General features: G+C 47.7%; 1 long non-coding RNA gene across 1 annotated transcript in view; it reads left to right on the top strand.

The window, feature by feature from the left end:
• The window catches only part of LOC141567617 (uncharacterized), a 214,893-nt gene that overhangs the window by 43,656 nt on the left and 143,526 nt on the right, over nucleotides 1–27,711 (top strand). Inside the window, exon 3 of the long non-coding RNA XR_016021937.1 lies at nucleotides 10,280–10,407. This is a non-coding gene — a long non-coding RNA (uncharacterized LOC141567617). The remainder of the gene's footprint in view (nucleotides 1–10,279; nucleotides 10,408–27,711) is intronic.

The raw sequence follows: 27,711 nt of genomic DNA, 5'->3' as shown, positions 1-27,711 counted from the left end.
ATGCATCCCTGGTATTTTGTCCTCTTCCTAGAAGGACACCAGTTATATTGAGTTATTGGACCATATTGGACCACATTTCATCTTAGTTACCTCCTAAAAGGCCCTATCGCCAAATACAGTCATTTTGGGGGTGTGGGTTTCAAGCCATGAATTTTGAGGGGACACAGTTGAGGCCCTAACACATGGTTAATAATGCAAACTTCAAACCTCTTTTCTGAGGACTAGTGAGGTTCTCTCTGGCTTACTCCGGAAAACTGAAACAGGAATCAGGGGTTTCATTTTATCCCTGCAAGGGCTCAGCTCATCAGAAAGCACCCATCTCAGCTCTCCTGAGCTGGGACCCCACTCAGAGGCGGGGAGCCAGTGGCCACAGTAGGCTGTAGGACACCTCCCTGGGGTGTCACTTGCTTTGTGTTTGTCAGCTAGCCCACAGCCCTTCCCAGCAGAGTTCTCTGCTGTCCTCTCCTGCTTGGGTGGGAGTGCTGTCATTGTCACATGTGTATCTGACACAGACACTAGAGCCCAGCCTCCCTGGTCAGGTGTGGGCTCTTCCCACTGCTTGCCACTTTCTAGCTGGAAATTTTCCATCTTGGTCTCCCCTCGTCTGGGCAGGGTGTGGGCCAGGAATACCCTCTGTTATGGACAGGTTTGAAAGCTGGGATTTGACCTGAAACGGCTGGGATCACAGATCTCCTGCTGTGTCAGGGAGGGTGATGGCAGGAAGATCTCATTAACACCTTTCCACAAAGAGGAAAAAATAATATTTCAGCATGTTCCCTTTGTGTCTTCAAGCGGTGATAAGGTGCCACCAAAGTGCCAGTCTGAACTGTGTTCAAATGAAGGATTATTCTGATAAGATGGAGAGGAGAGACGCTTGGGGGAGGGGGCGCTCCGAGTGTGTGTGTGGGGCACTGGTTTAAGGTTATTAAACAGGAAATGCCTGGCCGCTGAGGATCAAGGGGAAATTACACATTCTGTCACATTTGCTTATTGAATCCCAGTCCTATTGAAGCTCAAAAGGGAGAAAAAAACGAATGCCACCCCTATCAACCTCATTGTAGCTCTTATTAGATTTCACAACCTTTCAATATTAAAATGCTAGTGCCGGTGGCAAAATTCCTTGTCAGTTTTTAATATCAGTAAGGGATTGTGGTATTAGGTTTAAGGGGGTTGGAGGTGGGAGTGGGAGGAGGTACAGACAGTCCACAGGGTCCCACGGCTGCAGCTGTCTGCTTCTCAGAGCCTGTTGCAGGCCCAATAGCTTCTGTCCTCGTGCTTAGTGAGAACTGTTGAAATGGACGTGACCATCTCAGGTGGACCACATGTACCTCTGAGCTTCACGAGAAGAGCCACTGACCCCCATACCCAGGTGTAGCTTCCCCACAGACTCTGTCACCAGGTGCTGTATTAACTGCTGTAACAGAGGACCCCAAACCAAGTAGCTTATACAACAGAAGTATATGATCTCGCAGTTCTGGAGGCTTCAGGTCTGAAATCAAGGTATCGGCAGAGCTATGCTTCCTCTACACCCCATAGGGGAGAATCTTTCCTTGCCTCTCCTCGCCCATTGTCGTCGTCGGCAGTCCTGGGCTTGTAGATGCTTCGCTCCAACCTCTCTTCGTCACACGACTGTTTTCTCCTTCTGCGTGTCGCTCTCCTCCTCTGATAAGGACACCAGTCGTATTGGTCATCCTGACTCCAGTATGACCTCATCTTAACTAATTACATCTGCAATGGCCCTATGTTCAAATAAGGTCACATTCTGCGGGCCTGGGGTTTGGGACTTCAACATATCTTTTTGGGGGACACAATTAATTCATAGCAGGTGGCTTAGTTTGGATTCCCCCAAAACCAACCTTCAGACAAGTATTTCGGTGAGAGTAGTTAGGATGTGTCCCAGATACATGGTGAGGGGAAGGGGACAATAAAGACTGAGTTAATGAGTGGGTACTAACTGAGCAACTGGGGCTCAGTCCTTCTGGAAGTTTCTGAGAGGCCATGGGAACACCCTTGGAATTGTATCCCTGAGGGTAAGGAAGTGAGGTGTTTAACCCTCAGATGAGGGTCACTCAGAAAACATGAACTCTTGGCATTTCCACCTGCCTCAGAGGGAGTCACACAGACTCCCGCTGCCAGAGCAGCGTCTCCAAGGGGAGATGCAGGGGCCACGCTGTTCAGGAGAATTGGCTCCAGGGACTCCCAGGGAAGGTCACAGGGACACGGGCAGGGAAAGTGTAGGCAGGGGCTGCTCAGTGGGACCAAAGGAGCCTGGGCCAGAGGTGTAGAGATTTAAGCACGTCAGCCGGATGTGACTTTCTGTCCTGCTGGCAGCAGTGGATCCTTTTCTGCTCTCTGTGACTGTCCTCCTGTGCCACCATTGACCACGCTTGTTCCTCTGGGGCTGAGTGTCTGTCTGGCCTCCTGACAGATACCCTGGTTCTTCCAGGCTGGGAGTCCTGTCTGGACATCCGCTTCTCCTTTCTGGGAGAAGGAGACAGCGGTTCTGTCCCTAAGTCCTGACCCCGTGTGTCAGGTAGAACTACTGTTTCACCCTAGTCCAGCTCAGCCCATTGCCACCACGAGGCATATCTCCCACCTCCCTCTCCTGTCCTTTCCTCCTTGGAGTGACTATCTCTGTCCCCCAACACAAATGACATTCGTCTCTTCTCTCTGGGAGCCACTCACTTGGTGAGCTCAGCCATTTAAGGATTTGGGGAGAATAGGGTGCAAAAATCAAAGAGGCGGCTCTAAGCCCAGTATTTCCAGAAATCACCCCAGGAGAGAGGAGAGGCCCTTCTGGGCAGAAGGCTTCTCAGCTCGCAGACAGGCCCACACCAGAGGCAGGGCCTGCCCTGGACGCCGACTGCCTCCTACCCCACCCGCTCAGCTCCAGGCCCCTCTCCACCGCCCTGATGGCCTCGAGGCCTCGGTGTGTTTGGGAGCCTGTGGGTGCTATGTAACCCCACCCCATTTTCAGGGTCTTGGCCATTCTGGCGCTGGGCTTCTCCCCCAAGTCCTGTATCTACTTCTAGTTTCATCGGAAGTCCATGTGAAAGTTGGAGAAAAGCCATGAGGTCTTCGTAAATAGTTGGCACTGGCACAGGGGCCTATGGCTCACATCTTTCGCCATCTTTGAGGCTCTGCAAGGCGAGGACAGAGGGAAAGGAAGGAAAGAGAATCTCAGTGAGCAGGGCCGTGCGTGGTGAGACCTGGGTTCCACGCTTGCATTTGTAAAATTGTTTTTATTTTATTTTATTTCATTATTTATTTTTACCTCCTGTACCTCAGTTTCCCCTCAGCCAGATGAGGATAATAACCTACCCAGAGGCCCACCATCTCCCAGGTTTGCTGCAACAGTATAATGAGATCCCCTCTCTCCTCAGGGTCCTTCCCTGACACACTCACGTAAAACAAAGTTATTGCGAAGTGGGTAATAGAATAGAAAGCGAATTGACCTAATTTGGAAGGAGGTTGTGGCAGGTGAGTGATCCAGGTGGCATGACATGCCTACATTGAATATATGAGGTTTCGAGACAGGTAGCGGGGCTCTGGGTGAGGTGGGGCTCGAAGCTGCTGGGGGCAGGAGGAGCTGCCGTCTGATGGCGGTGGCCTGTCTGTCAATTCTGTTGCTCACCTGCCTTTCCTGAACGCTTTGCATTACCTGTCACCTCTGCCCTGGGGAGGTCTCCAGGCTCCCCCCGCCCCTCCCAGGGAAATATACACACAGCACATCAATTATTCTTTTCTTTCCATCCTCAGCAAAGCCTCCATCTTCACAGTAATCTCTGTGGGCCCAACTAAGTTTGCCGTCAGCAGCAGATGTGGAAGCCGGCTGAGGGAGGGTTCTTTTGGGAATGTAGTTTGTGGGATGGAAGTGGGAGTAAGCAGGGACGATCCAGCTCCGGTCCTTTGTTTCCTTCCTGAGAGAGGAAGAGAATCCTGTGGAGACCAGTCTGCGTCGACCTCACCGTTTCATACAGTCGTATTTTTCAGTGCCAATAGTCTCATCCATCTGAATTCGTTCAAATTGATTGAAACGGTGTACACCAGCTCTCTCTGTGATACGTAATTTTGGCTTTAATGTCAACTTGAAGAACTGCGCTTTGGGGACAGATGTGAAACATCGCCCTTCCCTGTTTCTTGCTGGACAGATCACTCACATCTGAGTGGGGCTAAGTGAAGGGTCGGGCAGAGCTTGAAGGGCTCCTTCGCGGAACTTGGGCCTAGAGCCTTGGCCTCCTGGGAAGGTCTGACCCGCCTGGGGTGGACAAGTGCACGGTGACGTGTATGAAGGTTATTCATGTGACTTCCCACTAGCTGTGAGCTCCTGTCCTTCTCTGTGGCGCGGGAATTCTGCACAGCACCTGGCCATTACCAGACTTCTTGCACGTTGAGTCAAACCCTGCCTGGTGGCCCTGGAAACTGGAGGCCCCATTGAGAGCTCGGTTGACAGCTGAGCAGCTGTCTCCCAGGAGCAGCCTTATAAGTCTGTTCTCATTAGCAAGAGGCCCTGCGGGGAGGGCATGAGACTGAGTGGGTGTATGTGTGTGGGAGTGCTGGGGAGAGCTCTGCCATTAATCTGCCAGCGGCCCCCTTTTCTTCCCCCCGCCCCCAGTGTGATTCTTTGCTTCTGCTTCTGGGCAGGCTGTGTTCGCAAGGGATGGCTGTTGAGGACCCTGGAGAAATCCTAACTCTGACCCCCAGTGTCCTGTGAACATACATAGAGCCCAGTTCAGAAAGTCATGCTTCCCTGTTACATTTTCAGGTGCACTCCTTGGCTCATGCCTTTGTGCATCACGGAGAAAGAGCCACAAAGTTCTGTTCAGCTTTGGAAGCGGGTTTCACTTGTTCTGAGAGCTCAGCTGGGTCACAGCTGGTAGCCTCAGCTGCAGTTGACATTTGGCCCTTAGTCTTTAGACCAAAGGACTTTTTCTGCTGGAAAGGTGAGAAGTTTTTCAAAACCTGCCTCTCCGTCCTGTCCATGAGGTACAGCTGTTGCCAGGGGCCTCGCATTCGGGACTTTGCAGGAATGAAGTCTCCAACATGGAGACTTGCAGCCAGCTCAGTGCTCGGATGCCTGCCTTTGCATCCCTGCAGCCAGCTCTCGGATGTGTCTGTTCCCAGCATGAGGCAGTCAGAGTGACAGGTTAGCGTCTGCTGTGGCTCTCTGCGGCTCAGAGCCCACACCAGTGCCCACTGGCAGCGCCTGTGCCAGCTGTCAGGGTAAAACATGCTTGCTTCCTCCTCCTGGTTTCCCAATTTTCTATTTAAATGTGTATGCCATTAAGATAATGAAACCTATTTCCTTTGTTGAAAGCCATATATAAAACTAGTTTCGGCATAGAGGTAACAAGGGGACACAATAATGAGCAAGGTTAAGAGAAAATACAAATGAAGGCGGGGGTCTCAGGTGGGAGGCACTGCTAAATGCTGGAGCCTGAGCTTTTAGACTGGCGCTGTTAGCATCTTTATTGTTCCGGTCCTAGCGTCACAGTGTAATAAACCTCACGCCTCCACATTCCTCCTTGGAAGATTTTTGTTAACTGAAAAGACGGGTCTCAGCTCTTTTCCTCGGGGCTCACGTCTCTCTTCTGATCTCTGATTGGTTCCTGCTGCAGCTGCTAGACGGGGGAGATAAATGGTGTGCACACCCCATGGGGCCTGTACATGGAATCAATGGCCAGGGAAGCACTGGGCTTCTTGCTAAGTACCCTTGACTTTGCACAATCACTGCCCAGGCTCTGCTCGAAGTCCCACAGGTTCCTCTGAGCAGCAGAGTGAGCGATGCACAAAACACTCTGAAAATGTTTTTGTTTCAAAAACAGCTTGTTTGCCGTCCTTGGAGAATAGCATTTTGAATACCCAGGGTATACAGGCAGATTGTTCTTGTTGGGACCTGAAAGGCACAGAGGAGCTGGGCAGAAGACCTGGGCTTGGATCTTGTTTTGTTACCGCACGGTATAAGTCACGCAAGAGTCTGGTTCAAATTCAGCCCCACCTCTCTGTACGAAGTGGATACGTTACTGAACCTGTCTAAGTCTTAGTTTCCTCTTTTGTAAAAAAAACAAAAACAAAACAAAACAAAAAAAACCCCACGAGAATAATAATAGTAAGTTGTGATAAAGATGAGAAGGGATTATGTTTGAAAAAATGCTTTCTACTATGCTTAGCTCATGGAAAGCTTTCAGTACAATGTTTGCTCTTATAATTACTGCACTAGTATAAATTGAAGCAAGTTTTTATATCTCTACTTATAAAATGAAGACAGCAATCCCTGCCTTCTAGAGTTGTTTGTATTAAACGAAGTAACGAAATAAAATAAGGCGTGAAATGAAGTAAATGATAAAATATATGAAGTCTCAACCTTCACCAGGTGGATGGTGCAGCTTGCCCAAAGGGTTGGCATGAGCCTTCCCATGAATTGTTGGAACAAAGTTGAAATGTACCATTTGAGCAAGCCTCTTATACACTTTCCTACGAAACACAACGCTTGTCAATATAACTGCGAGTTCTTAATTATTAACTATAACAAGGAGAAACAGTTTAGGACACTATTAAGAGAAATAAAAATGTCTGCCTTCAAATTAAGTACCATTTCATCTCATCCTCTTAGGCCATTAGTTACCACTTGCACCTACCTCCTCGGGGTTTCCCTGCTCACCTACAAGGAGAACACTTAACTTTCTTTGGGTGGTTCAAGTGTCAAAAATGCCCTTCGCCTCGTGGATAGTTTTTCAGAAAATCACTTCTAACTCTTCTGCTGATTCATCTAATAACCCTATTTAGGATTTATCAGAGGAGGCAAAGTGTTAAGTGTTTCATCACTTCTCTAATTAGTTCTAGAGGATAATAACAGCTCCTTCACAAAAATAAACCGTTTTTTTTCACAAAATTTCTCTAACTTTGGTTTCTAGAATGCCTTTCCTCTCTTTTTCTCTAGCTGACCATCTCATTGAGAGTGGTGCTAGAATATAACATAATAACAATAGCAGCTGACCAGTTTTGAGCATTTCTTTATTGGCAGGTACTTTTCTGAGTGCTTTACATTTTTAATCTTATTTAATTATTAGAACCCCGGGAGGTAGTAGGTTGCTATTACCCCACTTTTTAAGGCTGAGGACATTGAGATTCAGTGAGCTTGAGTAGCTTGTTCAAGGTCCTTGCAGAGCCAGGATTCAGATGTGGGCAGTGTCTCTCAGCACCTGTCCTTAACCACCAGTTGATAATGGCCAGTACTGTGCATGCATGCAGACACAAATACATAGCGTGTTACAGCCAGCCATGAGGACGCTTAGAACCTACGAGCTGAGAAGTGGCAACTGAGCCTGCGCCCATTCTGCCTTCCAAAGGTCAAGTGAGGTGGGAGATGTTTGAATTACAATCCTGGCTTTCCCAACCTACAACCACAGGCTCTGTCCCCGAAACACAGAGCACTCTTGTTGCTCACTCGTTTTTTGTTCTTTTTTTAAAGTCAGTCACATTATTTTTTTTAATTTTTAAAAATTTATTTTTGATTACTGTTGACATACTATAGATAGTATGTTAGTTTCAGGTGTACAAAACAACATAGATTATACATTTATATACCTCACAAAGTGATCACCCCAATAAGTCTATTACCCATCTGACACTGCACATAGTTATTACAATATTATTGACTATATTCCCTCTGCTGTGCTTTCCATATGCCTACTCTTATTGCAAACAGAGGGAGACATTCCTCAAAGGCTGAGCTTTTGAGGTTATGACAAACCTTTCCCAGGCAATTCTTCTTCTCTTTCTTTACCAGCATATCTTTTACATTTATGGAAATTATGGAAAATCATAGCTCTTTGCTAATTGTAAGATTTTTTTTTTGAAATGTTCCAGAAACTTAGGAACCAATTTTTCTTTTTTTCAGAATAGTTTACATATGAGAGTAATGCGGAAGAGTTTGAAAAGAGCTATTTCATGAACACTGATGAAGAGATTTGTTTGCTTGTTTGTTTTCAAATAGCAGAAATCAGTTCTGGCTGATTTAAGCAAAAGGGGTTTTTTTTTTTTTTTTGAGGAATACTGGGGAATCTCATGGCTCAAAGAAACATGTTAAATAGCCAAGACTCAGAAAGTGGAAAAACTGGGGATTGTCTGGAGACCGTACAGTAGCTGGACTTCGCCGTCCTCCCCAGGTCACTGCCATTGCCCAACTTCGTGCCCCCACCTGCCGGCTTGGGATCTGACTACCCTATAAGATAAACGCCCAGTTGGAAGAAAATGTGATTGGCTCCGATTTACTCAAGAATCTACAAGTGGATCCATCAGTCATAGTCAGGGTGCAGGGTCAAATTGCCATGTTTCAGGGTGGCTCCCAGAGAAGGGAGAACCCATGGGAGGGAGTCCCCAGTCCTTTGCATTTCACCCACTGTGGTTTCCTTACATTGCCTTGATGGTAAATGGCGTGGCCCAGGACACACAGCCTATCGGAGAGCTTCTACTGGGAAGAAGAGACGGAGAAGCTTGCTGGAGCCGGAGAAAGCCCTTTGCATCCTCTCTCACCTTATATTACCCCCCACCATAGGCAGAGCCCAACGATCCAAAAAAACAAAAAACAAAAAAAAGTGTGGAGAGCAAGCTGTATTGGCCACTGAATGTCCCCAAGGTCTCTTCCCCAAAGGAGTTTGGTGACAAGTTAGCAGGGGCCAAGGTCTCCCTTCTCCCATCCAGTGGCAGGAGCTGTGTGTCTGCAACTTCCTTGGTCTCTATATTCTCTAGGTGCGGGCATCCAGCATTCCCAGCAACTCCTGTAAATAGCTGGTACCCAAGCTGAGAGCATTTGGCATCCAAACTCAGACCGTTTTGGTCTTACTTTTAAGCCCACGTGTCATGCTTGCCCCATAAAAGGAGAAACCCAGGATGTGGGGTCCCTCTTCTGGTACACAGTCCCACCCTGCAGTAATCTGCAACCCAGCCCCAGCTTGCCTCTGTGCAAGATGCAGAGAGAACAGAGGACCTGTGCAAATTCAGCCCTTCAGCTCCTGAGCTCCAGCCAGCCCCAAGCAACGCTAGTCTGAACTAGTGTGATAGACTTAGTTTAAACCTGGAGTTTGTGTGCGTGGGGATTTCTTAAGGGAAAGGGGCATGGATAATTCTAGGTGACTGAACCGCTCAGTGTCAGTGGAGTTGGAGCCTTCAATCCGGGAAGGCTCAGGAGGTGATGCAAAGGGATGAATAAAGGGTCTAAGAGCCAATCTGGGGGCTTTCATAGCTGGAGGGGGAGACTGCCATTTTTGTCCTAGCCTTCTCTGTCACTTAGTGCTTGATCTTTGGCAAATCACTTGACTTTAATTTCTTTATTATTTTGCAGAAGTGTACCCCATCTTGGGGAGTTTTTGTGAGATGAGAAACAAAGGTTGGAGATGCTATACATTTTGAGCTTTTGTTGATCTGGCGAAACTGAGCCACAGAGTTCTACCTGGCTGGCTGTGAATACGGAGGAGTGAATACAGCCCCTGGAATACAGCAGTATAGAAGGGGCAGCTAGATGCCCCCACAGCCCTTTGGCTGTACTTTGTAGTTAAAGGTGACAGTGACTTTTGGTAACTTTCCTCGGGATCACAGATTTCTCTGAGCATCTCTGTAGCCATAATGACTTAGCAGGCTCCACTGGATCGATAACTCTGAAATCTAAGGGCCATTCAGTTGCTAAAGGCTTTTTATTTAGCCTTTGTGTCTGGTATTAATGTTATCCCCATGGCATCTAAATGGCAGAGCTATTTCTGGATTGGAAGTCAATCTGACGGTGTGGCTCCTGGCCATCCATCATGGGCAGGAGAGAAAAATCCAGGTGAGCAAAACTCCTAGGGTAAGCAGGACAGATGGGGATATTTAATGCTTGCTGATGCCATGAATTCCACCTAATTTCTTTGTAAGCAACAGTCGCAAAGGGCAATAGAGAAAGAACATCAGTCTTTGAAAATGCTAGAGATCAAGCACTACATTTTGCATTTGAGTTATAACTTGCATGGGACCTAAGTCATGGTAAGGACAACAGTGGGATGTGGATCTATGGTCCTCACCCTTTATTGAGGGTGCGGAGTCTTTCAATGAAAAGAAAAGGGGACTCAACGTGGGAGTAGCTGTTCTCTGAGTGCTCGCTGATTGAGAAAATACATAATTACTATATGGTGCACTGTCATTGGTAACAGTTTTCAATGAGTTTAGTTAATTCATTAAAATAGCATGCTTGAAAAATCGTGCATATACGACTATGATTAAGACATGATTTTTCTTCATTTTTCAGACACAACATATACCTGGTTGCTAATGGCAACACCACACCAAACGCTTTTTGAGTGATGACTACATCGCAGGCACCATTCTAAGCATTTTAAAGACATAATCTCATTGACTCCTCCAGACAACTCAGAAGTAAGTAACAATCACTATTTCTGTTTTATGGGTGAGGAAAGAGGGTCATCATAGGTGTTGAGTGACTCACCCAAGGTCACTCACGTGGTAAGTGATGGAACAAATACTTGAGTAGGCTAACACTATTGTCTGTTCTCACCAACATCACCAGCTGTGGTCTGTGAGATTCTCAACACAGAGCTTTCCAGGGAGCAAATGTGAAAGTAGGTATGGGGCGGAGGGAAGAGTCCTAACACTGCTCATCTTTTGACGTCTGCCTCCCAGATGGGAGACGGTGCCAACCTCTCTTGACTGCACATTGTGCTTTCGTCTCTCCTCCCATCTTCCTTGATCTCTTCCATTTAGTCTTTGTAAGTGTGGGCTCAGGAGGGAGTGAGTGGACTGGTCGTAGTCAGTGCGGGGCACAGAGGATTGAGGAGCATCAGGGTTTGGATGGAATGTTGTCTCTCCTTCAGGGCCCCTGCCCAAGGAAGGATATTTACAGGGAACAGTAGTCAAATGGAAACGCATGGTGGATGGACAAACTCCTGATTCCTCCAAAGGCAGGGTTTCTCTGGAAAAATCAGGTTTGGAAAATATGAGTTAGGGTAAGAAGCCCAACTCTGGCTTCCTATCCCCTCGTTCTTGCATCTAGAATGTAAAACATTCTGTAGAAAATTCTGAGTCTGCTTTTTTAAAAACTAATCTCATGAAGCAAGAATGGCTGGGATGTCTTTTTATGTGGACATCTATTGTAGTTGTCTCTATTTTTTCTTTTTTTTTCCCCGGCAGTGGCCCTACCATTTGTTTAGGGAAACTGCCTCTCTTCCATTTCTTACCATTCTGGTGGAGGCGGCTAATTCCAGTATCTACATCCCTCCCCAACCGTGGATGCATTGATTGGGCCGAGGAATGTGGATGTGGCTCAAGCAAATATGCTATTTTAATGAATTAACTAAAACTCATTGAAAACTGTTGCTGATATGGTCCATATAATGGCCGTATAGTCATTACATGTTTTCTCAATCAGCGAGCTCTCAGAGAATAGCTACTTCCGTGTGGAGTTCCCTTTTTTTTACATTGAAAGAATCCACGTACTCAGTCAATGTTGAGGAGCACCAATACCCGTCACGGTGACTCAGACCCTGTAAAAGTTATAACTCAAATGGCCTGGGAGAGGAAGTCTTCCTCCTCCTGTGTGTCACCAGTGGGAGCTGTGTAAGTGTGGGGCCATCGGAGGCTCCCAGGAAGAAGGTCATAGAGGCAATAGGCAAGAAGTTGAAGTCAACACATGAGAAGAAGGAGAGAGAGAGAGAGAGAGAGAGAGAGAGAGATTTGACGATAATCTTGAACTCTGGATCTAGCTAAGACTTAAGCCAATAATTCCCCTTTGTTCCTACCTTAAATTACTTCGTTGTGGACTTGGAACCAAAAAAGTTCCAACTAATACACTCACCCATCCAACTGCTGCACAGAAAAGTATTCCTGATGTACGTCTCTTTACATCCTGCTGTGCTGGTACAGTATGGCTCCATGAATGTCAGGCTTTGACCAATCAGGGAGAAGCTGTCCTCGGTGGGGATGCAGCTCCGAGTAGGCAGAAGGGATGACTTCCGTACATGAGCTGAAGTGAAGTGTGGAGAAGGAGCATATTTTGTCCCAGGAGTATGGGAGGTGGACCTCCTTTTGGGCTCTTGGGGATCACTCAGTGCATTGGGAAAGGGATTTGTTACATTCCTTGAGGGTTTCCTATAACTGAGTTGTTCTGGGGGGATGCTTGAATATTTAAGCCCAATCTGTTTGGATCATGTGTTTCTCTGAGTCCATTTTTTTGAAACTGGTAAAACCTGGCCAATTCTTTTGAGAGGTGATAGGTGGTTCAATTTATTCTCACTTGGTAGATAAGAATAGACAAGGAGGTGAGAGTCAGAGGGTCTTTACTCTGGGCAGGCAGGCAATCCTGGGAAAAACCATCCTGTTTCCCATAGACTGTTTTAGGAAGAGGTTGGTGGAAGTGATATTAGTGTTGGGATGACTGAATTCTGCTTTCTTGGGTACGTCCCTCTGATTGCATCATAAACTATCGTGGTTTTATTGCTCCACCATTTTAATAAAAATCCAGCTTAAGGATGTATGATTTTGGCCAAAGGTATTACCTGAAGGCCCTTAAAGACAAGTGTTGCTACGTTTCTTTTCCAGGTGTAGATTAGAATGTCTCCATACACATTGGGAAGGCCACAGGGTAGGTCTTTTTTGGATCTATCTGGTGTCTTTAATCTTCTCTTTTTCCTAGCATTTCCCATCTCCTTTTCTTTAGTTCTTTCCCCGATAAAATCCTTTCGTAACTGAGGAGTATCACCTTCACGCTTGTCCTCGTGGTATTACCTGGTGGTATTTTTGGGGGAGTTCTAAGGAGTACTCCAAAATGGCGGCCACTGGGCTGGCTTTTCCAGAAACAAATGTGCTGGACTGGGAGTTAGAAAACCTGAAATTCTTGCGACTGACAAGTGTTGACTTTTGTAGGGCACTTCTGATCCTTTGGAAGCCTCAGTTTTCTTGTCTGGAGAGAAAGAGAGCAGGATTCGGCAACCATTCCCTTCCCTCTGGGTGTGTACTGCAGAGCCTCTCAGCAGTAGATGCTTCTCTTCTTGGAGCCCTTGGTCCCAGCGGTACTCACCTCAGCCTTCTCTGATGATTCCAGCCTCCCCTCCCCTCCCCTCCCCACCCTATCCTTCCCCAACCAACTACTTAGATGAAAGACACCTGCTTGTTTCTGAAATGGGGATGAAGGCAAGGTTTTCTTTGCAAACTTTTCACCATCAGAGCTAATGCTGGGCTTAAGGTGCTGTGGGCTCGAACACTCAGTAGCCTCCATGCTATGCTGTCCTGTGTGGCCACCGTGGGACCACCTTGCCCTCACCGTGCCCCAGGTCCTTCCAGGCTGCCCTTGAAGAGTGACTGATGACCCTCCATATTCTGAAGTTCACTTTTTTCCAGTCAATGCAGATCAGGGTCCCAGAGTTTTGGTGGTTACTGCTCTGAAAAGTACCTGATAGTTTAAATGTTCAAGCCAGGAGCTGAGTGGTTCAGTCTCTTTGGCCTGTGACCTCTTTCCATGATCAGGAAGCAAGCCCCATTTCCCAGGAAAGATCTTGAGCCTCTGCAGAAGTTGCAGAGGAATAAAGGGGATTTGGGGCTGAGGTGACCAAGCACCAGTCGAGAGGGTCCACGTTGGTGGCGACCTTGTAAGGATACCTGCTGACAAGAACACATCCTGGGGAATTGGGATAGCTGAAGTGTAGTCCCAGACCCCTCTTTTCTCCCTCAGTGACCTTGGGCTGACGATTCATTTAACCGTGGTGAGCCTTGGTTTTCTTGTAAATTGAGACAGTAATTCCCATCTTATGGGGATTGTGGTGACAATTAAATGAGATAATGGATATCGTGCCATGTTGCTGGCACTTTTGGCTTTCATAGGGATACTATGAAGGTAACATGAGCTAACTGACATGAAAGCCATTTGATAATTGGGAAAGCTGGGGCAGGACTGGACTGACGGAAAGAGGTCAGTGGGTCTGATTGAGCAGAACTAATGAGCTTGGCCCTCTAAGGTTAGGAACCGACTCCCCCGTCTCAGCCCTTGTCAAGCCCTGGAGGTTAGGTGTGCTGAACTCGCTGAAGTCGGCATGGTTGGGTTTTAGCAGAGATGTGCAGACCCAGGGGGTAGTGTTCTCCTCTTGTCACTGCTTCTCTCTCTCCCCGTGTCTCAGGCGGGGACCAGATACAGCCTCAGTGACTCCTTGCTCATCGCTCAAAGTCAAGTGGTGTTTTATGACAAAGGCAGATAATCATGTCTAAATATTTAACTGGCAGATCAATCTGTGGCAATAAGGAGTGGCATTAAAAAAAGAGGAGACAATCCAATGATGTCTTCATGACTGATAAGACACCACTGGGAGGGGGCCAGGCTCTGTCTGGGGTGTTTTGTGCTGATGCAGCTCAGAAGGAGAGAGAGCAATAAGTCAAACAAACAGTGGCCTAGCCGTCCTGCCCCTTGGCTGTCAACCAGAGCCAGCGTGCTTTAGAGCAATGGAGAGTGGGCAGACAGGAGATTAATGCCACGTGAGCCCCGTAAGTGCTTGTGCCCTGATGGAGTGCGCATGACCAGGTGATGTGAGACGCGGGGAAGGAGGACATGACAAAGAGCAAGTCCTCCAGAGGAGTAACTGTATTGCACATGCACGATGCAAGGCAGTGCTGAGCTTGCGGGCAAGATGGTGGCTGTCTCTGCCCCGTCAATGAAGACTGGCCATGGCACCCTCAGGACAGGACGTGGTGGATCCTTCTGTGAAAGAGGCAGGTGGCCTTACCAGGCTGGCTCAGGCAGTGGTCTTATGAAGCGGTGGGTGGGGTGGAGCTTTATTCTAGTAGAACTGCAAGGGCAGATATGTCCTTCAGAAATGCAATACTGGATGAAACAGCGTGATGGAGACAGGCTTGTCATCAACTCTGATTGCCGTAAAGCAAAGGCAGCAAGAGGAATGATAGATAGTACTTATTGGATGTCCACTGTGTGTGAGACCCTTTGCTGGGGAATTTATGTACTTACTTATCTTTTAAAGGAACCCTGAGATAAACAGAATATGGAAATGGGTATGTGTATGCATGGCACACACTCATATATAAATACAAACATACAGACGCACAGATACACTTATTATAAACACACATGCACATATATGTACACATAAACACATATATATATATAATATGTACTATATGAGTATAAAAAATGTGCAAATCATTTATCCTCTTTAGTTCCCTTACCTTTAATATGGGAATGCTTATATCTACTCATTTATTTACTTAATTTTATTTTATTTTTTTATATTTATTTATTTACATTTTTTTATTGGGGAATATTGGGGAACAGTATGTTTCTCCAGGGCCCATCAGCTCCAAGTCATTGTCCTTCAATCTAGTTGTGGAGGGCGCAGCTCAGCTCCAAGTCCAGTTGCCGTTTTCAAGCTTTAGTGCAGCCCACCATCCCATGCGGGAATTGAACCGGCAACCTTGTTGTTGAGAGCTTGCCCTCTAACCAGCTGAGCCATGCGGCCACCCCTCCGGAAGCTCAGCTGCAGCTCGTTGCCTTCAATCTGGTTGTGGAGGGCGCAGCTCACTGGCCCATGTGGGAATCGAACCGGCAACCTTGTTGTTGAGAGCTCGAGCTCGCGCTCTGACCAGCTGAGCCATCACCTGCCCGTTAATTTTATCTGTATACTCTGTAAACCTTCATTCCTTTCTAGTGACACAACATGTATCTAATACTCAGTGACGAGGAGGTTCCAGCAGGGGGCGCTGCTAAGAACAGACCCTCAACCTGGGTCTGCCAGTTGGACCAGGGAAAGGCCCTGCTGGCCTCATCAGGCAGCCCCCACCCGCTGGTCACTGGGTACCAAATATTCCTGCCATGACACAGCATCCCTCATGTTAAAGCTGTAAGAGCATTTTCTTGGTTCACATGTGTACAAATTTGTTTACACTTTCTTAAAGCCATCTCCAGGACTTCAGGCCGTGCGTGGCATGGAGGAGACGCTCAACAAATTTTTGTTGAATGAATGAGTGAGGAGAGATAGGTGTTTCCATATTGTAGGTGAGGGAGGGGAGTTCGGGTACAGTGTGTTCCCCAGAGTCACAGAGTAGGTGAGTAGCAATGTGAACCTGTGGTATCTAACCCCCAAGGGAGTGCCCGTGGCCACCAGGCCTGAATCAAAGAGCAGACAGTTTTATCTCAGAAGGGTTTAATACTCTCAGCGTTACAGCCATTGTTTTCTGGAATTCCCTTCATCTGTGAAATTCTTAGAAATGCTCCCTAATGTTTAGGGATTTCCTTCATGTGGTTTTCTCCTTGACTTCTAAGCAAAATGCAAAGTCACCTTTTAAACAACGTCAGAAGAGAGGTAAATGCCATTGTCTCGTGGCTCCATGTGTTTGTGTGTGTTTGCACACGTGTGTGTGCACGTGCAAGTATGTGTGCACGCACACTCAAGATGCTGAGAGCCCTGGTGTTGTTTGCTCCCAAGCATGTTAGCCCCACAGTTTCATAATTAAGGAGGATGCTAATGTTCCATGATTGGAAAATGTCACCCTGCGTGACTAATTTGCCAGCAGGGCCTAATTGAAGTTCGGCCTCATCTGCAGCTTCTCAGTCTTTCTTCTGAGGTGTGGAGGCAGAGGCGGTGGCCATGGCAGTGAGCCAGAGCCCTGGCTCGCGTGTGGCGATTTATTGCTCCTTGTTTCTCAACAGTTCTGAAGGGTTGGATGGGACATCAGCTGCAGTGGAAATGGGGTTGGCTGTAAAGGAAAGATCTGGGGCTGGATTAACCCATGTGGCAGGTGGCACTCAATAAAAAGCTGGGCTCTCTCCAGGGAGGACTAATTTTTGACTCAGGGGGGTCTTTTGTGTCGATGCAAAGATCAGAGAGCAGCTGGGTCCAAAGCAGCCTAAGGCAGAGTGGAAGTCCTGGGGAGGGTGTTTCCGTGGTGCTCCTCCTTTGGAATGGAAGGTTCCGGGTCTCAGGGCTCTACCTGACAGCGTCCCTGGCCTCAGGGGCTCACTCTCTAGCCAGGAACGTCAAGAGGCAAACGGATAATGATAACACTGGGTGATAATTGCTAGGTGCCAGGAAGTGCTTGTTACCCGGCGCCATCATTAATCTACACCTTGCTCGTGCCCACCTTGTCTTGTTCTAACTGGTAGTCCATACATCTATGTGTCATCGACGTCTAGCCTACATGTTGTTTTAATGGTCTCTTTATGTGTCCATCACTTCCACGGTGCTGTGGGCTCCTGGAAGGCAAGGGGTGCATACGGACACACCCTCGTGCTCCCAGGGCCTTCATTATGCTTGGTGCCGAGTGGGATCCAGTCGCTGCTTTCTGCATGCATGCGGGATGCTACCCTCTGTTCATTGGAGTGAGGGATGACTTTATACTGGATTCTTGACCTGGATCATAGAGAATGAATAGGAGCAGCAGGAGGACAGATGATAGGGGTATGAGAGACTTTCACTGATCCAATAAATATTTATTGGGCATCTTCTATGGAGAAGATACTACCTAGATACTGGGTATACCGTGATCAATAAAGCAGCATGGAGTCTGTTCATGTGGAGGTTACCTTCTAGTGGGAGAGTCACACAACTGATACATGGAGAAATAAGACAACCCTCAAATTCCAAATTTGATACAGTGCTACAGTGGAAAATGGCAGTGGGTTGAAAGAGGACAATGTGTGTATTGGGGAGAAGGCACTGCTTTCCATCTGGTGGTCAGGGAAGGCCTCTTGGAGGAGGTGGCATCCACGTTGAACCTTGAAGTACGAGAAGACAACGAGAAGGAGCCGGCATGTCAGGAGTGAGGGGAGAGCATTCCAAGCCGGGAACAGTATGTGAGATGAGTTTGCAACAGGAAAAGGTCACCCAGTGTGAGGCCCTGAAAGAAGGGGTGAGGCTGGGGTACTGAGGGAAGGAGGGATGCAGGAGACTGAGAGGCCGCAGGGCCCGGATCATGCAGGACTTGTAGGATCTGGGGAGGAATTTGGATTTTATTTCCAGCACAGTGGGGATTCATTAATGAGGTGTAAACAGGGGCTGTCATTTGATGGAGGTTCTATAATTATTGTCCCAGCTGTGGAGACTGGATCATGCAGTGGGAGGGGCAAGAATGGGACCAGGGACCCAATCAGGCTCCTGGAGTAGTCAGAGCTATGGCAGGGGTTGCAAGGTATGCTAGGGAGTATTTTTCTTGTAGGTAGTGGGGAGCCATTGAAGGGTTTTGACGAGTAGGAGAGAAATTTGATGGGGTGTGTATTTTGGAACGGTGGTGCTGGTGGTAGTGTGGAGGGTGGGATGGGGGAGGGAGGGCGGGAGGAAGGGAGACCGATTTCTCATTAAGTTACAGGGGTCATATTTTAAAAGAGACACAAACTGTAGCTGACCAGGATGGAGAGTATGATCCTGGATGGACTAAATGTGTCCTCTCCCCTCCACCCCCCCCAATGTATATGTTGAAATCCTAACCCCAATGTGATAGTATTAGGAGGTGGGAGGCATTAAGTCACGAGGGTGGAGCCCTTATGAATGGGATTAGTGCCCTTATAAAAGAGACCCCAGGGAGCTCCCTCACCCCCTTTCTATCACGTGAGGCCACAAGGAGATGTCAGTGTACACCTCAGAAGAGGGCCCTCACCAGAACCTGACCATGCTGCCTCTCTGATCTTGGACTTGTAGCCTCCGGAATTAAGAGAAATAACATTTCTGTTGTTTATAAGCTACCTAGTCTATGGTACTACGTTATAGCCGCCCAAGCTAAGACAACAAGGAAGCGTCAAGGGACCCAGTTTTATTTAACATGGAGAAACATATAGGACAAGCAGTGCCTTCCCGCATGGGACCAGCTGTTGTCTGGAAGGTGGAGTAGACATCCAGTCAGTGGGAGTGACGGGGACGCTGGTTGAAGCTCAGTTAGAAGGAATCAGTTTCTTACACTTAGAATCATTTGACAATGGGACCGGTTTTACACACAAAAATAACCTTCTGTTTTTTGTCCCGCCCCCCACATCATGTGAAAACAGCTAGATGAGGTCTCACTGAATTAGGGGGCATGTTTGGGATGACGCATCTCAAAATAGATGCTATGTGACTATGCACATCTCGCTTTGGGAGCTCTCCAGAGCATCTGAAAGAGCTTCTAGCCCTCAGAACCGAGGAATAAAAAGATGCCCATGGCATGGACGGGGAGGGACCACTTTTTAAATTTAATCTTTTAATTCTAGGCATAGGGCAAAAGCAACCTAACCTGAACTTTCTCTTGAGCCACACATTCTTTGCCCAGCTTTCCCCCTTTAACGCTTAATGCTTTACCAGGTTCCCTCCCCACCCAGAAAAGCCCAAACTCATGAGCTAAACTAAAATAAACTGAAATAAAGAAGGGATGCTTATGGAATGCCCAGTGTTATCATCACGCAGCCTCCCCACCCCCACCCGCACTCTCCCCAGAGTTAATTCAGGAGGGGAAGCTGTAATCTGATTTCAGATGTACTCTGCAGCATTGCTATTCTGTGGCATCTAACTCTTTTCTGCCAAAGCCAGCCCAGCTGTCATCCCCCCCATCCCACCCCCAGCCCCTCCATCAACTCTTATATCACTTTCAGGCCGGTCTTTCCACATTTCATTTCTCCACCTCCTAATATTTAATTTTAATTCCAAGTCTCCCCTTCCCTTGCAAATCCTCTGACTACACAGACCAACCTGCTTTCCTCCTCTGATCCCCTTCTGCTTTCTTCATTATCAGTGAGTCAGATTAGCATCTGACGAGTGAACTGAATCGACTCGATTCCACCTTGGTTTCAAAACCTAAGGCGGATTATTGGCTCTGTTGTACATATAAAGGACATTTTAATTTTCTGGGAGCCAAGAACAGGCAAATCACACAGATTAACCAGGGTCCAAAGCTGCAGGCTCCACCACCTGTCTTCTTCTGCTCTGGGAACACAATGGTTGGCTTTGGCATGCAATGGTCCCACAGGAAGGAGAGCTCTGCTCTGGGCCCGGGGGAGCCACTGGCCATGGTCAGGCCAGGCAGACACCCATATGGTGGTTCTGGGAGCCAATAGCAACCTCCAAAGGTCCCAGAGGCAGGGCCAAAAAGCAGGGCTGCAGTGTGTCTGCTGGTGTTCAAGGAGGGGTGTCTCAGCTGGCCTGGAGACTCGCTCCTCACGGCTCCCAAAGCCCCCTCCCCTGCCTCTCTTGCTCAGGGTCAAGCAAAGGCCAGCTCTGGAGAGGTTTCTCAGGGGCACTCAGGGGTGGGTGGTAAGATAGGCACTGTCCCTTTGGACACCCAGCCCTGAGCCGGCCTTTGCAGGCCTCGAGCAGCTGCTGGCTCACAGAAATGCCCGAATGTGGGGTCCTGGGAATGTGCTCTCCTGCCCCCTAGACAGTCGGCTTTCCCTCAGAGGTTGTGTCTGAGGGGCATCTGGTTCTGGAAATAGGGAGCTGCCCTTTCTAAACTCTGGATGGAGCTTCACTTTTGGAAATCCTTTGATTTGGGGGCAGTGGCAGCCAGCCTGAAACCCCTACAGCCGTCTCTTAGTACGACCTTCCTTAGTTAAGTCTCACAGAAGCATCGTGAAGGCCTGGACTGTGTCTTGCACTGCTTTATATCTCAGAAATCTCAGGCCCAGCCTCTTGTCCATGCGAGATGTTCACTTGGTACCTTTTTTATCCAGATGATCAGGGCAGCGTGGTGGGGGGGACAGAGCCCAGGGCCAACCAGCTGCAGATATGCCCTATAGTCTCCTGTCTGCAGCTGTGGGACTGAGAGAAGGTATGTTGCTTCCTGCAGCTGCCGTAACAAAGGACCACAAACTGGGTGACTCAAAACAACAGAAATTTATTCTCTCACAGTTCTGGAGGCTAGATGTCCAAAACCAAGGCATTGCCGGGGTTGGTTCCTTCTGGAGGCTCTGAGGGAGAATCCGTTCCCTGCCTCTCTCCTAGCTTCCCGGGGTTGCTGGCAATGCTTGGCGTTCCTTGGCTTGCAGCTGCGTCACTCCAGTCTCTACCTCCATTGTCACATGGCTTTCTTCTTGTGTGTCTCAGTCACCCTGTATCTTCCTATGGCCTTCTTATAAGGACACCAGTCATTGGATTTAGGGTCCCCTTCCCCACTCCCACGTGACCTCATCTTAACTTGAGTACATCTGCTAAAACCCTATTTGCAAATAAGGTCACATTCATAGGTATGGGAGGTTAGGATGTGGACACATCTTCTTCAGGGACACAGTTTTCCCTACAACAGAAGGCTGCGCAACCTGTCAAGTGGTGCCAAACCTTAGGAGGAGGAATTTGATATAGTGGAAAGGGAACCGAATTGGGAGAGGGGCGATTGGACCGCCGTCCTCAGTGACAGAAACCCTGTCGTCTTGGCAAAGTCCCTTCACCTTTGAGTGCCTCAGCTTCTTGGTTTGCAAATGACTTCTGAGGCCCCTTCCCATTCTGATGGTAATTAAAAATTTATTTTTCATTGGGCCTTCTCTTGCCTCAAAGGGAAGACAAAGAATGAATGATAAGAAAACCAAGAAAGCACAGAAATGTAAAAAAAAAAAAAGAAAAGAAAAGAAAAGAAACAAGGGGGAAGCATAATGAGCAGGAAGGAGGCAGACAGAAAGGAGGAATATAGGAAAGGGAGAAACAAGGATGCAGGAGAAATAACCAAACCAAAGCCTTCAAGGTGGGTTTGAGGCAGCGGGACGTGGAGCAGAAAATTGAGGCCCCTTTGCCTGTGTGTGTCTGTGTGTGCATTTAACCTTGTTTGCTCATAATCAGACACACAAAAATATATAGCTGTATAATGAGGAGCAGACCGTTTTCCCAGGTTACATACAAACCTCTGCTTCTAAACCATTATCTCCCTGAAGCTATTAATTTAGAGCCTATTGGATGAGGGACTGGCCAGGCACGACCGGAGGAAGGTGGTGTGTGCGTGTGTGCGTGTATATAAAGAGAGAGGGCTTTTCCTTCTCCTCCTTTAAATAAAGCCATTTTCTGGCAGAAGTGAGGCCAGGGAGGGAATCATTTTTGGGGGGACTGTAGCATGAGCCTGTTTTCAGCTGCCTCCCTCACGTCCTACCTGGAAAAATTACTGGGACCCGCCTTCCCTCACCACATTCGTGCTTGCTCCGTCCATCTCTTCACGGGACAATCTTAGCACACAGACCCCTATGCCCCAAAGAGGCTACCATCACAGCTACCTCAGTATCTCTGGACCTCCCTGTAGCTTTTTTGGGGAGCGGGAATCCTTGAGCTGAGATGCTCCAAATAAATGCCCTCATTGGTAAGAAGCTGCAACCCTCTCCTCCTTTAACTAGTGCGGTCAGTTTCCTGGGGGCCAAGTTGATGCCACCTCAATTCATGTTCGCCTCCCCAAGTGTAGCTGGTCTGCAGTCAGGTGGCAGCAGGCTGTGTTGCCCAACTAGCAAATAAAATCCCAGCAACCCTGTTAAATTAGAATTTCAGATCAACCATGATTTTTTTTTTTAAATATGTGTAAGTATGTCCCAAATATTGCATGGGGCACATTACACTAAAAACAAAATTGGTTGTTTATTGGAAATTTAGATGAAAGCGGGCATCTTGTGTTTTGTCTGGCCATCCCCGCGGCAGGGGGACTGACGAGGACGCATCCCGTTGCTCTTCCTGTTTCCTTCTCCGTGGTTCTTGCATAGCTGAGTCCCTGCACCGTTGGCAGCATCCTCTTCCCTACTCCCCCTGACATCTTCACATGATACATTAGTTCTTCTTGTTATAGGTCAGTCCCCTTTGGACAGAAGGGGTCAGGTAAATGCCACGAATAAATAACTAGCCTTGCCTGTCACCCAGATGAGCCCTTGGGAAGTGTCTCCTCTCCACTGGGATTTTGTCATCTGGTGCTTACTCAGAGCTCCTTCCCCCCCTCCCCCACATGTGCATCCATTCATGGGTATTTATGTTTCGCCACTAGGACACCAGGCAGGGGGGAGCAGTGTGATGCGAAATCCATCAAAACGGGAAACAGTCCAGCAATCGCACTTCTAGGAATCTGCCCCAAGGAAATAATCAGGGGTGTGCACAGAGATTAATGTGCAAGGATGTCCGTCACAGCGCTATTTATAAAAGTGAGATATTGGAGACTCGCTGAGCGTCCAGCAAGGGAAGGATGGTAAATTATGGGACGTTGTTAGAGGGGAATATTATGTGACAACTAAACATCATGTTTTTATGAAAGTATTTTATGACACAGCAGTGTTTGGGGGGGGAGGGGAGGGGAATGATACATGGCAGTGTAATCCTAACACACAGGAGAAAGTCTAGAAGGAAACTCACTAAAATGTTAGTTGCTTAGAAGAGTGTGGGGCCCAGCCTGCAGGACAGCATGTGATTCACGGAAGACTTTCTCCCATTCTGATGGTCGGGACACCAGTGGCTGAAAATCAGCATGAAGCACAGATGGGCTCACCTGTGCCTTTGGCATCACTTGTTTGTTGTTTCAGAGCTGGGACAGGGTGTGGAAAGGGAAGGGGCATGAGATCCTGGCCGCCTCCTCGCTGATCCTTTCACTCCAGTCTCAACCTTCTCCAACCGGCAAGTTAACTGCTGGTTCCCTTCCTAACACCCAAATCCCACCCAAATAAGCTCCTGCTCCCCATTCTCCTATGGCCCCTGTTACCTTCAGCAGTCGTTCCCCTTTTGCAAAGGACGCCCCAGAGAAGTGGGGCTGGGGACTGTCAGCACATCTTGTTCACACGTGTGTCATTTTAAAATACAGGTAAATGCTGTTGCCATCAATACAATACAAAGCAAATCTGTGTGAAAAGCCTTGCGTTTGTAACGCGGTTACCTGTTTCTTGTGTTTTCTGGTCAGTCACCTAAAAAGTATACCTATCGAACGATGGCCAGTGAAACACAGAGCAATGATTTGCTCTTCAAATTATGATTGCTGATCTCTGTTTCATGTTTCTGGAGTCAAAATATGGGTCTTATGTTTTTTTGGACTTCGAAGTTGTATGTATTCTGTGTGAACAAATATTTGATCTTCATACAGACTGTTTATAAAGAGCCCTGTAACATGTGGGAAAAGTTGTTCCTATTTGAATAGTGTGGGAACTATTGGCCTGTAGCTCAAATGTAAACGTCTTAGCATGACCTGACCACAACCAGCTCTCTGAGCCTTCTCACCTCCTTCCTCCCCACTCAGCGAACTCTGTGCTCAACACACCATCTATCTTCAAATTGCTCCTTCTTTGAGCGAGTTCTTCCACGTCTCCACCCTCCTGTTTTACGTCAGCTTTACGTTAAGGCCGGAGTCACACATCGCGTTCTCCCCCAAGACTTCTTGGCTGCCCGCATGAGAGGTGGCTTCTTGCTTTTGTGTCTCCAAAACATCTTGCTCACACTTTATTAAGACACTTGCATTAATGTGTTCATGCCTCTGTCTCCTCCAGGAATCTGGGCAATTTGGTGGGGAAGGGACATGTTTTATGCCTTTAAAAAATTTCCCCAGCTTCTTGCACATGACTGGACATCATGGTTGTTGATTGAAATAGTTACTTTGTGCCCAGCCCAAATGGAGGTTCCGGCTCAAGGATTCTAACAGTAGTCCATGCATCCACTCACTCAACACTACTGAGCCCTTACTGTGGGTCAGATACTATTCTAGGCGTGGAGGATATGGTGGGAACAAGACAGACAGGTGTTTGCTCGCAGGGAACTCTCATTCGAGTGGGGGCATGGGTGATAAACAAGTAAAATGATGAATAAGAAAGAGAATCTTAGAACAAACTAGGTGATGTCCTTCATTCAGTCATTCCACAAATAGTTATCGAATACCTACGACGTGTTAGATATTGTTCTTGTTGCTGGGATACGGAAGGGAACAAAGTAAAGATCGGTCTTCAAGGATTTGGGGGGCAGGGGTGCATGCACGTATTGGTTAGGATGGCCAAGGCAGACATCCACGAAGAGCTGCCTGGGACCTAAACAGTGAAGATGATGATACTTCAATAAGTAATTACTTTATAAATATTAAAGAGGATGCAGCCACGCAAAGACTGGGGAGAGAATTCCTCCCGGCAGAGGGAAAAATACGTGCAAAGGCCCTGAGGTAGGAACGAGTCTGACATGAACAGAAAGCAGTGCAGTGTGTCTGCAGTGGAGGTTGGAGGCGGTGGTGAGAGGTGAGGGTGGACGCTCTCATGGGTCCCTTCAGGTGGTGCTCAGGCATTTATCGTTTATTTTATTTTATCTTATATGCATGGGAAGCTGTTAGTTTAGGGCGCAGAAATGTGCCTAACTCCGTTGGCCTCCCTCCTGAAGATCTGGCTCAGGGAGTCGGTGTACAGCCTTAGAATCTGCAAAACGACCTGGTGGTTCTGAAGCAACAGGCCTGTGAACCGTTCTTGGTGGTAGAGCTTAGGGACACCACCAAGGCTTTCGCCAAATACCTGCGGTGTAGAGTAGGGCTCAACATGGATGGAGGCTTTGGTGAAAACACGTGGCTGAAGTAGAGGCAAGGAGAATTGTAGCCCATGCAGTGGCCTGGACCCCAGCCTCTGCCTCTGCTCGGCACTGAGGCTCCTTTTATGCGGTGAGTCCTGAGGCGTCTGTGGGTCTTCACCTTCCTGTGTGGCCCCCATGCCTGGGGCAAGCAACACGAGGGCCAAGCTGGCTTAGGGAGCAGAGTTCTGAAGTTTGTGTACCTTTTCTGAGGTCTGCTTTGCTAACATGGCTCTAAAACAGAATGAAGGAATTGGAGGAGATTCGCTCTAAGATAGTCACTGATCTAGAAATAAAGCAAAATAAAAATTTGGATGATATTACTTCATCAAATTTTCCTGGTAATCTTGTGAAGCAAGTAGGCCAGGCTCGTGATCCACAAAGGGCATTAATAGAATGGTCTAGAATCTGGAGTCCCCTGACCAACAGCTGTAGGCTCATCCAACGCATCCAGAAACAGCCCCTTACTGTACGTTCAGTGCACACCCAAACTGCCAGTTCCTAAAATCTTGTGGCTAAAGTACCCCAAAATGTTGCTTGTTCTGTCCCTCTGTTGATGGACAGGGCTGCACCCAGGCAGGTGGAGAGCTCCATTTCTTATGCACGGGAAAGGAGGCAGGGCTGAGCTCTGGGCTGAGGTTGGCAACTTGAGCTCCAGTGTACTTCTGTCACATCTTAGCTGTGTGATTTTAGGCAAATCCTCTCCCTCTCTGGGCCTGGGCTTGCTCCTCTGCAAAGTGCACTGGTGAGATGAAATGTCATTTCTGACTTTCCACGATTATTTAGTCATTTGCTTTATAGAGCTGGGGAAATTGAGGCTTAGTGTCAGGCAGAGGCTTTTCCTCGTCTCAGAGAAAATTGCCTTTTGAATAGAGAACGGAATTACAATTACTCTCTGGTTCCCCGTTCAGCGTGCTGGCCACCGCCAGACCACACTCTGTCCCCAGCAAGCTTTTGTTCAAAGCAGCGTGCAGAGAGGCTGGCACAAGCCCACTGGCCTCTCGGTCCCACTCTTCATTTTCTAGTCGGGTGTCTTTTAGATGGAAGCTTTTATTATCTCTCTTTCTCACGGATTCCTTTCTTTTCTAGTCTGATGCTGCTGTAAACACAATTAGAGAGGACAAATGTTAATTTTATTGGGAACCGGAGACTAAGTTTTAAAAAAAAAGGAGGTGGGCACCTTAGGGGGAAGACATTCTTTCTTTTCATAGCATCACTGAGCCAGGAGGAGGAAGGGATGATGTGATCCGGGAAGCCGTGCTCCCTGAGCTCGGTGAAAGAGAAGTCAATTCAAGTGTCCTGCCTGAAATGACATTACATTTGTACGGGAAGCAGGATCTATTGACTGGAAAACGTGGGGACGTGCCAGGGAATAGCTCACAATCTCAAAGGGGTTGGAACACTGATTGTGGCCTCAAACACCTGAGAGTGTTGCCATAGTGCCATCACTTTATTTGGAGTTCTGCAATTTGAACGGGGTTGGCAGCAGAGGGCATAGCAAGTCCGACCAGCAGAGGGCGCCAGGGGCCTCCATCCACAGAGCAGCCTCTGCATGAACAAACAGGCTCCCTGCTTTCCTAGCAAGCATTTGCAGGTCAGGCCGCTCTGCCGGCATCTATCTAGCTGTTTGAGTATGGCTTCCATGCATTCAGGGACAGCAAAGGGCCCAGGGCCCAGTCACCAGCCTTGAGTTGTAGCCTTGGCTGTGAGACCCCAGCTAAGCCATACATCTTGGCCTTCTTTCTTTTTTTTTCTTTTTTTTAAGTCTTTAGAATTTGATCTCAAGAGGTTGTTTTTACCTTGAACACCCTACTATTCTGTGACTCATGACAGAAACTCTGGATGCAAAGTGAGATTGACTTGTAATGTTCTTGAAGGTTGGACATCAAGTAGGGGTGATTTGGGGAGACGTTTACTTATAGGAACAAGAAAACGGGATCATCTCCCCATGGCCTCCATGCTCTTGAACGGCCTTTTAACCATAGGCCGTTTAAATCTTTTCAGGCAAGCCCATTAAAAGGAAGCAAGATAGTTTGACCTTGTATTAGGGCAACTCAAATACCCTAACAAATAACCTCCAAATTTCAAGGCCCTAAACACAATAAAATTACATTTTTTAAATTCATATCACAATCCAATGTGGTTTGGAGGCGATGGAAGGGGCTCAGCTCCACAAAGTCATCCAGGGACTCAAGATGTCTCCTGATTCATGGTTCCATCCTCCCCTGGTCCT

Source organism: Rhinolophus sinicus, chromosome 8 (genome assembly GCF_057876585.1).
Source record: "Rhinolophus sinicus isolate RSI-liver-muscle chromosome 8, RSI-T2T, whole genome shotgun sequence".
Taxonomy (NCBI): Eukaryota; Metazoa; Chordata; class Mammalia; order Chiroptera; family Rhinolophidae; genus Rhinolophus; species Rhinolophus sinicus.
The sequence above is the reverse complement of the archived record's forward strand: the minus strand, read 5'-3'. Positions and strand labels throughout refer to the sequence as shown.